General features: G+C 40.4%; 1 protein-coding gene across 3 annotated transcripts in view; it reads right to left on the reverse strand.

Annotated features, from left to right (window-relative positions):
• ARHGAP6 (Rho GTPase activating protein 6) overlaps positions 1-12946 on the reverse strand; it is a gene marked incomplete at its 5' end in the record, with an annotated part of 507844 nt that overhangs the window by 153944 nt on the left and 340954 nt on the right. The gene's annotated exons all lie outside the window — the stretch shown is intronic.

A 12946-nucleotide genomic window follows, 5' to 3' on the forward strand; every position in this document is an offset into this window, starting at 1 on the left:
AAATGAAATAAAAGAACTAAATCAGAGAATTTTCAAGCCTCTGTCCAAGTACAAATACCATAGTTTCCCAGTAAAAATTAGAATCTATTATAATATCTGCCATATGTGTCTTCACAATGATGGAGAATCAGGGGCAGAATTTTTGAAAATTGATTGTATCACAAATGCTCTGGTGCGTATATTTGATTATTCTAGTCTAAGGCACATGTTACTTCTTTGTATAGAAAATACATTTATCTATCTCTTTGTTAATAACTAAGGCCATGAACTTCATAATGTGTTCATACCCTGCCAGAGCTATGCATACAGAGGTGCCTTCAAATAGGGAGCTTCAACTTCTGAAAACTCCTGTGTAAAAATAAAGTATAAATATTGATAGTTTCATAGGCTTGTTTTATGGAAAGTAAAGTGGTGAGGTCAGATCCTGGCACACAGGAAGTGCTCAATAAAGATAGTAATTGTTCTTTTCTAATTAAATAATAGTTTTAAGTATCCTGAAGGCAGAAGCCTCCATCCTGGATACCTCATTTCTAATGTCAAGGAGCTAACGAAGAAACTTTGACAATTATAGAGCCAAACTTAAATGGTTGTATACTGTTTTGGCAAAACTGAAGCCCTACGTTTGTAAATGATACTTACTAAGAATATTTGTAAATGATTTTAATTGTTCCTTTTGCTATTTTTTTCAGGATTAAAAGATCAGAAAAAGAGAAGATAACTGAAGGAAATACTTCAGTTACTTTTAGAATGACAATGATTTGCGCCTAGCATCACTTTCCTTAGCAAATTCTATAACTAAAAATGAGTTCCATTAGCAAACAATAAAAATGTTTTAAAAATAATTCATGTCTTTGTGTTGAATTCAATTTAAAATTTCACATCACTTGAGAGAACAATTTATAATGGCTATTCTTTATTTGAAATATATTTTTATTGATGTCAGAGATGAAGGGAAAGGGAGAGAGAGAGAAACATCAATGATGAGAGAGAATCATTGATTGGCTGCCTCCTGCACGACCCTACTGGGGATTGAGCCCGCAATACAGGCACGTGCCCTTGGCCAGAATTGAACCCAGGACCCTTCAGTTCTCAGACTGGTGCTCTATCCACTGAGCCACACCAGCTAGGGCAATAATGGCTATTCTCGAATAAGGCAGGAACTTCTCATTTATACCTACAAAATGACCATTCTTCAGGCAAATGAGTACTATATTTCTTTTTAGAAAAACTTTAAAATATACTATCTCAAATATTTTTAAAAACAGGAGTTTATAAATTAGTTATAATAGCTGAGAAAGTGAAAGATGATAAACATGTACTATCACTGAACCTGAACCAAATGAAGGGAAGTTTATATGAAGAATTCTTTACATTGAAAAAGATAAGCTCTTGCGCAATGCTTACATTACAAAACGAATTAAGACTTGGAACCCTGGCTCTGTAACTCACACCACATTAGTAAATAAAATCTGGTCTTTTGATCTCATTTTACTGTAAAAGATTTTTAAAATGAAATTATGTGATAGGGATAATAATGGACTGAATTTTGAATCAGTGAGGTAATTAGTTTTTCTAAGAAAACTTTTATTGAATGGAGCTTCCAATAATCACAGTAATTTTATATATTTAATTTCTTTCACTTTCTAATCTTTATGATGATAAATTCTGCTGTATAGTCTTCAATAGGTTAACAGATTTATAAAATGGACTCAATACAAGATTGCTTTCCCACTCATATTTATATTTGAATCCTTTTCTCCTCCTACACCCACACAAAACTGTAAACACTGTTTTCAGGGCTTGTATTACACAGCACCCACAGTAACTTTATTCCAGTACTTTTCTGAGTAAGGCCTCTTCATCATTTTCTGGAATGAAGAAAAGGAACTTTACTAGGAGGGTGTCAATATTCAAGCAAATAACTTGATTTTAAAGAATTTCGATTCAATCGAAAAAGTAAGAAAGCTTCTAATTAATTGGGATGGGCAATTCTAATCAATTTAGTAATATTTATTAATCACCCTCTAGGACAAGACACTCTTCCATGTCTTAGTGAATACTTAAGTATGGTAAGTCCCCATCCTTAAGTAATCGAGAATATACCAAAGGCATAAAAGAAGCTCACAAATAATAAGAGAAGGCCTTACAGCGGTAACACTGACAGGTTAGTCAGAATGCTCTGGTGAATATCACAGGCATCATTAGCGAGCTGTCCAAGAGCTTTCCTCACCACTCATTCCCTGTTGGCAGAGCCAGAATTAATCTGAGCATCTCCCTCCCACGAGCTTGGGAGACATGAGCCTCCTCCCCTGTCCCAGGGAATGAATGTTCACTCCTCCATGTCAATTATGGCACCCATTACCATAACATACCATATCCGTACCAAATATGGCATCCGTTACCATAACATACCATATCCGTACCCAATACGGCATCTATTCCCCTTGCCAGTGATTGGTTAAGGATAGCTGTGGTGGAACCTGAACACTGAATGAAGCCAAAAAGGAAGTCTGCTAGGAGGAGCTTCTGGAAAAAAAGATTACCCTTTCATTACACACACACACACACACACACACACACGGAAAAAGTCTTCTGTCTTTGGCTCTATTTCTTTGAGGATGTGATATGTGGAACTGTGTCTGCCATTTTGTGACAAGGAGGGGCAAGTAGAAAGATGGAAAGTCCCTCAGTCCTTGGCGGTATCATTGTGTCCCTAAATTCACTAAACTCTGGAACCACCTACCTCTAGGTGGATGACACACTCTATTTCGATGCTAGTGTTTTTCAACCATGGGTCGTAACTGATTCACAAATAATATCACACCAGGCCCCCATCATTTATGTCATTATAGCAAATTGTCTCTTCCAACGATGCTAAGCTTACATGGCCAGGACTAAGGAGAATTATTTGAATGTCATCAAAAGTCAATGACTTTCCTGAAAAAAATCGGATAAACGGAGAAAATATATTTATATTTATATTTATATTTATCCTAGCATATTCTTCAAAATATATGCCCCCACACATACTTTGTCTTCCGCAGCTCATGAAAATATTATCATTATATTTATTCCCAATGAGAAAAACTTTAAAGGTGTAAGTGATGATGTCATTTGGAGACTGTGTGACACTGGAAAGAACACCAAGTTTGGAGTCAGACTGGATTGCTTTCAATTTTTCTGATCGAAGAGGATTCTCTGTTTGGGAAAGTATTTGAGAAAATAATTCTCCCTCTATAAGAATTCAAACTATATATATGTGTGTATATACACTTATTCGAGTCACATTCTAAATTACAGGGAAAAAGTCAGGCTTTGGACTCCCTAGACTAGCCAGTATGGAATGAGATGTACTGCACAAGATAATTTTAACAAGAAACTGAAATGTGTGTATTCAATGTCCAAACATGTGCTTTAATATCATCATTCGCATGGTGGTCTTTTATGATCACGTTATCCTACCACATTCAACGATGTATGTGAATCACAACATAGCATGTCTTTGATGGTCCCGAGTGAGGCTTATAAACATTCATCAGTGAGGTGTGTGGCCCTGGAAATGCAAAGGTAATAAGGCTGGTCTGCTTCTCACATCGCCCGGTATTACTCCCTCTTTCTACCTATCCATTCTGCTCTTGGCTATCACTTCTTCCTGTTTTTTGGTCAATGTGTATTGACATCTTCTAATATGTAGCTTTTTCCTATATACATTCTCTCTGACAAAATAAAGGACATTGGCCTGGGGATTGTTATTCTCGAAGATCCACAGTCACTCTGAGTGTGCCAGATGGCCACAAATGACAAAATTCTGACATGTCGATGTAACCACACACATCACATGGCTGATATAAGTTGAATAAAACTGAACACTTCTAGTTCATTAAGACTCAGGCTCAGTGAGCCCTATATATTTGAATCAAATATGGAAAAAAGTACTAGATACTTTTAATGACCAAGACTCAAAGTCCAGGCTGAAATAAATAGCAATACTGATCATAAATGCATTTATAAACCCAGACTTTAGCTAAAGAATTTTTAAATTAATAACAAAGCAAAAATAGATTATTTACAGAGCTGTGCTATGTCTTTGAAATTAAGTTAAGAGAGAGATGAAGTTAAGTAAATCACCTCAAGGAAAAACTCATCTCACTAAAACCACTTCCATGTCATTAATAAATTTGAAATCTCTACACTCATTCACTCTTTGCTGGTGAGAGCTTTCATATGCATAATTTTTTCCAGAGGGCAAATACATGTCTAGGAATTACCCTGAGAGAGTCATTGAAATGCAAGGAAAGATATGTGCAAAGATGTTGATTACAGCATTATCTATATCAGTGAGAAATTAGATCTCACTTAATTTTACTATATCTATCTGAAGGAATACTGAAATCAGAAGTATGCTTTAGAAGAAAATTTATTAGGAGAGAAAATGCGACAAACTAAAATTTAAGACCAAAACTGTGGATCATTTGTGAATATTACACATGAGCATAACATGTAAATAATTGATACACACACACAAATGTGTATAGACAAAAACTAGGATGGAGATGCACTGTTTGTATGAAGATCCAATTTTCCCACAATAAACATAAATTACTTCTATAATCAAAACCAAATTTAATTTTTAAAAGTTCGTTCTCCCTTTCTTCTGCTTCAGCCCAGACATACCTCCTTCCTTCAGTTCCCTTTGATGTGAGTTTTGGATCTTGGTGGGTCTCTTTCAGATAAAATCCAAGTAGAAATCAGTTTATATGTACTTGACTTTTCAGAGAAATATTTTGACCAAAGAAGGGTGAGGGAAAAGGAGCAATTGGCTTTAGCAGGAACAAAAACAAACAATACAATCAAACAACAAAGAAGAGATGAGAGTTATAAAGTGAAGAAGAATTCAAAGCAACACAAATAAGACAAAATAAAGAAATGACTATCAAGGCAACTCCTGCTGAAATTCTGTCAAAAGTTAACTGGGTTCAAAGAGCAGGCAGGTCAAAGCTAAAATACAATGACTAAGCCCTAAACCCTTAAAGCCCTCAGGGTGTAGGGTGACGTTTCACATTAAATGAGTTTTCTTTTGATTCAAATAATGCCTGAACTTCTGGCTGACTTAAAACTCATCAATTGTGTAATTTTATTTTAGGCTGCAACGGGCTATAATGTAATTTTTTTCTCTCCTATGCTCAATCACATCAGGTCTGATTCATCTGAAGAATTCCACCTCAATCAATAACAACTCCAATTAAGCCGAAAATGCTCACAATTCACTTATTAAAAAGGTCAAAGGAAAATAAAATCTAACAAGCTCATTTCCAGGCTGTATTTTCATAACCACCTAGCTTCGTACATGCACTGAGGATGGAGGGTCACAGGGTTACTTAAAAGTAATCTTCACTCAGTCAGACACATGAATAGTCACCACATTTTCCAAATCAAAATTCAGACATGTAGGGAGATAATATGATGGAGACATATGCTTACCTGGCAATGATACTCTACTTGCACTCCTAATATATATCCCCATGTGGCCATTCCAAATTAAAAGAAAATTAAACAAAATTTAACATCCAGTTTCTCAGTCACACTAAGCATAGTTCAAGTGCTAAAAGGCCCCAGGGGGCTAGTGGCCGCCATGTTGGAGAGCATAGATTCAGACTATTTCTACCACCAGATGCATTAGACAGCACGGCTCTCTGCACGGCTGCCTGAGCTGGAGGAACGATTTCTACTAATTCAAACATTTAAACAAAAGATGAAACAAAACCAGAGTTGCTGGTTAAAACCAGACATCTCAGCTAACCCTAACAAGTCATCTCCCACGCATTCCAGGAATCAGGATCCTGTATGGGAATTTTCTACCAAGGGTAGAAGCGCCCTTCTCTTCCTCAGGCTGAATCACACACACCAACGTGATTTTCACTCTAGTTTTCATTTAAAACAGACGAGTCCAGAGTTCCACTAAATTAATTTGTTCTGCTTGTGAGAGAAACGATTTCAGTTCCAAAGGAATAGCCATGTATTTGCAGACAGCCACACTGGATGGAGGTAGAAGACTGGGGTGGCCCTTGACCTAGGGCCGTGGTCGGCAAACTGCGGCTCGCAAGCCACATGCGGCTCTTTGGCCCCTTGAGTGTGGCTCTTCCTAAGCCTTAGGAGTACCCTAATGAAGTTAATCACAATGTACCTACCTATATAGTTTCAGTTTAAAAAATGTGGCTCTCAAAAGACATTTCAATCGCTGTACTGTTGGTATTTGGCTTTGTTGACTACTGAGTTTGCCGACCACTGCCCTAGGGCTTCATTGGGAATAAGCCAAAACCTAAGCTGACAGAAAGATGAAAGTAAGAAAAAAACACACGAACTTTTATCCATCCCCGAGGGTGGCTGACTGCCTGTAAACATCAGAAAATATTTACATTCTTTTCTATTTTGTGGTTCAAACCAACAGCGCCAACATAGGACAAATGGGTGCACGTGACTTGAAATTTTCAATAAAACTTCTCTCTATTCTAATCATTCAGAAACGATATGCTTATCATATCAGTTATCATCACCAAGGCACATTACACTTCTCCCAATATAAAAACTCTATCAAGAGGAGGGGGTAAGAGATCAACCAAAGGACTCGTATGCATGCATATAAGCATAACCAATGGACACAGACACTGGGGGGTAGGGGAGGCCAGGGGACTGTCAAGGGCGGGGGAAAAAAAAAGGACACATATGTAATACCCTCTGTAATACTTTAAGCAATAAAATAAAATAAAATAAAATAGAGAAAAAAAGAAAAAAAAAGAGGAAAAGATCAAATTCCTCATTTTCTTCACAATGTACTGTTGACCTCTCTTCTCCCAACTCCACCCAAAATGGAAACACTGACTTTTCCTCCGAAGTGGAAGTTCACCCCTTAATAGTAACCAATTGCTGAAAACACCAAGGTTGATTTTAAGGCCAACACTTTAAAAAGAATATAAAATAGTAAACTGTATTAATTTTTAAAAACACCAAACATAGCCCTAACTGGTTTGGCTCAGTGGATAGAGCGTCGGCCTGAGGACTGAAAGGTCCCAGATTCGATTTCGGTCAAGGGCATGTACCTGGGTTGCGGGCACATCCCCAGTAGGAGATGTGCAGGAGGCAGCTGATCGATGTTTCTCTCTCATCGATGTTTCTAACTCTCTATCCCTCTCCCTTCCTCTCTGTAAAAAATCAATAAAATATATTTAAAAGAACAAAACAAAACAAAAACAAACAAACAAAAAACCCCACCAAACCTATCTGTGAACAGCTTAGCATGGTAATCAGAGGAGAAAAATGATTTCAACCAATTTCCTACATTTCCAGAACGTAGTGGCCTCTAGCTGTGTTCCATATTGCTTTAATAAAATAGTCATCAGCCGATGTTTGTTGTGAAATGCTTATTAATTGGAGCTTTTACTTTTTGTTTTGTCATTTGGCTCATAATTCCTTTTGCCCCTATTTGATCTAGAGCTTTATCAGCAGGGGTCATTCGGTGACATTTGGTTATTTAAAAGTACTTCCCTGCTGGGAAGAATTCATCCTGGCCTCATCTGAAACACCTGACTCTTCTAGAAGCTAAATGATTCTTGAATAAGATTGGGCTGGGAGTGGTGAGGAGTCAAGAGGTTAAGGAAAGACAAGAGAAATAGTTAGTTGGGTTCCAAAACATTTGCCCCAATAAATCAAGCCTGAATCACCTATCAAAAAAAAATAAGATCAACAAAGTCCCTTTACAAACAACATTGCCTTACTGTCAACAAAAAATAGCCGAGGGCCAGAATTTTTGTTATTAATCAAAAAAATGCTTTAACAAGGTTAAATATCTTCCTCAGAATCACCATATCTTGTTTTCCTCTCCAAAGAATTTTCCATACTTCCAATTTGTCGGTGGCACGTGGGAGCTCCGGGGACAGAGAAGGGTCCACATACAGGCAAAGACAGCTTCCCAGTGTGGTGGGGTGTGCAGGCTCCACAACCAGACTCTTTGGGTTCACAATCATGACCTTTGCGTATCTGCTGTGGAAACTTGGACAAGTTTCCTAGCCTCTCTGTGCCTTCGTTTCCTTGTCTATAAAATGTGCTAATATCCATCTCTGAGTCCTCTCCTGTCAACAATCCCCAAGCTCAATAAATGTTGGCTATTGTTCTTATATGGGGTGTCCCAAAATTCACGCAAGATTTGAATTTTGCGTGAGCATTAACAACAACAACAAAAATAAAAGCCTAATTTTACTTGGTGTATTGAATCAGATTCTAATGTCTGTTGCCCTTTGATGTCAATCCCTTCCATTTGATAAGCATGACCAAGTACCAATGATGGCCCAGGAGCAGGGACAATGAAGACCAATGAAGACCATGGCTTTGTGTCTGTGCCAGCAAAGCCGTGGAGGCCATTTACCCGATGTGCTATTCCATACGTAACCCTGTACTGTATACTTTATTAATCAATAAGAAATGTACAATGTTTCATTATAAACCTGTGTTTTCTATCAAAATTACTTCTTGCGTGAATTTTGGGACACCCTATATTTAAAAATGGAGAAAGAAGAACGACATAGAATCTGAACATAACATGGCGGTTTTATGTGCCAAAAGCTCCCACTCCAACACATTGGCTATTTATCGTCGTGCCATGTCTGACATGGAAGCACCTGAACCCCTCCTTCACTGATTGCTACCCTGCATTACCCCTGCCTTCTCCCATCCCATATCCCCAAAAGCTGTTCTTTACCACCTTCAAGATCACCTTAAGGATAATCCGAGAGTCAGTCATCCAGGAGGATGTCATGAGCTGTACAAGGCTCATTGGACACCTCTCCTCTCAAATGTCTTCCTTTAACCTTCTTTGTAAGGCCTGGTCCCCATTTAGAGTGACTTCCAAGTCTGACCATTCCCTGTCATTCTAGCATTGGTCACAGCTCAGATAATTCCACGGTAGACATTTCTTTATCTGTTTTTCGCCAGAGCAGTGGTTCTCAGCCCGGGCAGCTGTGCCCCCTAGGGGACATTTGGCAAGGTGTAGCGTCACAATGGGGGGTGGTGTGGGGTGGGGGTGGAGGGGTACTACTGGTTATCAAGTAGGGAGAGACCAAGAATATGCTAATCACCCTCCAATGCACAGGGCATACCCCACAATGAAGAATGAGCCAGCCTTGAATGTCCACACTGCTGAAGATGAGAAACTCAGCTCTAGAAAACAGGCCAACATGGAATCAGGCTGTGTGTCCAGAACTTAATATATACAAAGAATGAGCCTTTGGACAAATCTAGATGTCTGTGTGCATGTTAAAAACCAAATTGAGAAAGAAAAACCAAGAGTTCAAATCTTCAAGTTGGTCAACTTGATATGGGACCTAATACAAGGGAGTTTCCACTTCCTGCACCAACTGCATCAGCAAAATCTAAGCAGCTTGGGGAGCCCTAACCAGTTTGGCTCAGTGGATAGAGCGTCGGCCTGCGGACTCAAGGGTCCCAGGCTCGATTCCGGTCAAGGGCATGTACCTTGGTTTCGGGCACATCCCCAGTGGGGAGAGTGCAGGAGGCAGCTGATGGATGTTTCTCTCTCATCGATGTTTCTAACTCTATTCCTCTCCTTTCCTCTCTGTAAAAAAATCAGTAAAATATATTTTAAAAAATAAAATAAACAGCTTGGGGAGTGGCCCGCGTGTTAAAGAAAATCTGCCAGGCGAAGAGATGGTGATTAAGTCAGCTGATGCCTCTAATCAAAACCATTCCTCATAAATTCAAATAGTTATTTGCTCTTTCAGAAGTTACTTAAAAGTGAGAGAGTCACTTGTTTCTTGGAAGCTTACTCAAAAGTGGTTGTGTTACCTGAGTAATGAAGAGGAGAAAGATAACCAGACCATTAGCCATTACTGTAACTACTGAATTAGAGCTCATTTACTTTGTCTGGGAAAAGCCCTATTTTGGGATTTGCTTGAATTTGGCAGGATAACAAGAAATAAGTAGTTTTGTCCATAGAGTGCGTAGGGATTTAAAATGCCTTAATTCTCGCGATTTTCAGAACCATCACTGTCCAACAGTATTATTTGATAAATATATATATGAAGGCTTTGGCTACAAAATTATTACCAAAAACCCTCCCACAGCCATGGAGGATATAAAGCAGTGTGCTAGCCCTAGCTGGTTTGGCTCAGTGGATAGAGTGTCTTCCTGCAGACCAAAGGGTCCTGGGTTTGATTCCAGTCAAGGGCATGTACCTTCATTTCCAGCTCCTCCCCGGCCCAGGTCCTGGTTGGGCCTCATGTAGGAGGCAACCAATCAGTGTGTTTCTCTCACATTCATGTTTCTCTCTGTCTTTCCCTCTCTCTTCCACTCTTCCTAAAAATCAATGGAAAAATATCCTTGGGTGAGGATTAACAACAACAACAACAAAAAAACAGTATGCTATAAGTAGAGGAGATCCGCTTTGATTGAGTGCAGACCTTGGGTAACCTATTTGGGGAACCGAAGACATGAAACATCCTATCTGTACAAATATCAAATGCAAGACACTCTTCCAAGCGCAAGCAAACCGCTCCCCTCGGCCCCCGGACCTCACAGATCAGGAAAACAGCTATAAGTCCGCATCAGCTCAAGGCCTCTCTGTCTAGGGACCTTCTTTTACTGTCTACCCAGGCTGAGTGCTCAGGCCTCCTTGTTTCCAGGACGTTCATGCATGCCTGCATTTCAAGCAACTACTTGTTTCCTCTTTGGTCTCCCCACTAGCTGGCAAGCTCCTTGAGGCTGGTTTAGAAAAATACCTGGGAATGGGTTGGTGAGCTTAATATCTGCTCACGGAACCATGATTAGCATTAAAAACCCATCATACTGTAATATAAAATTAACTAGAGGCCCGGCGCACAAAAATTTGTGCATGGGGGGGGGGGTGTCTCTCAGCCCGGCCTGTGCCCTCTTGCAGTCTGGGACCCCTCGGGGGATGTCCACCTGCTGGCTTAGGCCCGTTCCCTGGGGGATGTCCACTTGCCAGTGGGGAGCAGGCCTAAACTGCAGTCGGACATCCTTAGCTCTGCTGAGGAGGCGGGAGAGGCTCCCACCACCACAGCTGTACTGGCAGCCATCAGCCTGGCTTGTGGCTGAGCAGAGCTCCCCGTGTGGGAGCACACTGACCACCAGGGGGCAGCTCCTGCATTGAGCATCTGCCCCCTGGTGGTCAGTGTGTGTCATAGTGACCAGTCATTCCCAGTCATTCTGCTGTTAGGGTCAATTTGCATATTACCCTTTTATTATATAGGATGATTACAACCACATCAAACATTTGCTCTTATTATATTCTAGGCATGTTATTTAAGCACATGACATATACCCCTCATTCAATTCTCACAACCTTAGAGAGGAAAAGTTGTCTCTATCCCAAATTCACAGATGAGGAGTTGTCTAAACTTTACACTTTAAAAAGAAATGAGGTACTTCTCAAAACACACGCCAAGCACTGAGCCAAGACTGGCGTGGCTCAGTCCTGTTTTTTATGAGTGCCATTTGAAAGGTAAACTAATTTGTCATCTGCCTCTAGGCTCCTAACTAAAACAACCTGTATCTATTTTTAACAGCAAATATGAATTCAATTGGATCAGAGTAGTGAAATTGTCTCCTTTTGTTACTTCGTTTTTCTGGCCCGTTTGACCTCCCAAGGATGCGCTAAGAAGCTAATTGTAAAAAAAGATCCTCAAGAACCCCTAACCCAGTGGTTCTCAACCTTCTGGCCCTTTAAATACAGTTCCTCATGTTGTGACCCAACCATAAAATTATTGTCGTTGCTACTTCATAACTGTAATGTTGCTACTGTGATGAATCGTCATGTAAATATCTGATCTGCAGGATGGTCTTAGGCGACCCCTGTGAAAGGGGCGTTCGACCGCCAAAGGGGTCGCGACCCACAGGTTGAGAACCGCTGCCCTAACCAAATAGCTCCTCTGCAGTTGTGATGAACCACCACAGATGGGGGGGAAACCTCTGCAAACATGGGCAAGTATCACCACACAATGGGGCAGCATTGCCATGGCAACCAGGAGAAACCCACGCAGCCCAACCCTGGGTGTGAACCTGGCCTTGAACAGTCCTCACTCCTTCCTTGGTTCCCAAAGATGGACTAAAAACAAATAAATGCAAGTCCAAGTCCACAGAGGAACTGCGAGGTGCTGTCTTTCTCATTGATTCGGTCACAGAGAGCTACAGTGGGAACGAATGATACCTTGTTAGAAAATCCAGGCCTTGGCCCTCCATGATCTTCCCTCCCAGGCAGCCCATTGAACACATGTTCAGCCCTTACAGAAAAGCCATTCCCAGTGACATTCTGGAGTTCACTAGGATGACTAGAATAGGAAGGCTGCTGGTATATTCTTAGCATGACACGGAGTCAGAACGAATTGGCTGGCATATTCTCTCTACCTGGCATTTGATGCCCAGATTCAAATACATAAAAAGGTTCAAATATTTCAACAGCTTCCTGCTTTGTAGCTTCTACAAATGTTAGCTGTCAAGGCTGCAGTTCAAGCTGGCTCCTTCCACAGGCCCCGACCAGGAAAGGAAATGTTTGCGAATGTGCACAGCTGCAGGCATAACAAACTCCGGCTCAGAAGGTTGACAAAACCCGGCTTCTGCCCCAGAATGATGAGCTCGGGCTCAACCTGGGTTCCACAAGGAGTTTCTTTATTAATGTGAAAACAGGCACAACAGAACAACTTCAAGGATTCAAAAATGATTCTTTTTAAAGACAGCTGTAGATTTCTAAAGTACATAGGGGACATTGCTAAAATGTGCAATTCCTAGCAACAGGATTTAAAAAGACAGTTGGAAAATAAAGGGGGATTTTACTGCCTGTGTGGCTCAGTTTTCCAAAGGCAGAAAGAAATGGCCCGGCCGGTGTGGCTCAGTGCTTGAGTGCCGGCCTATGAACCAGGAGGTC

This window comes from Myotis nattereri (genome assembly GCF_964212035.1).
Source record: "Myotis nattereri genome assembly, chromosome: X".
Classification (NCBI taxonomy): Eukaryota; Metazoa; Chordata; class Mammalia; order Chiroptera; family Vespertilionidae; genus Myotis; species Myotis nattereri.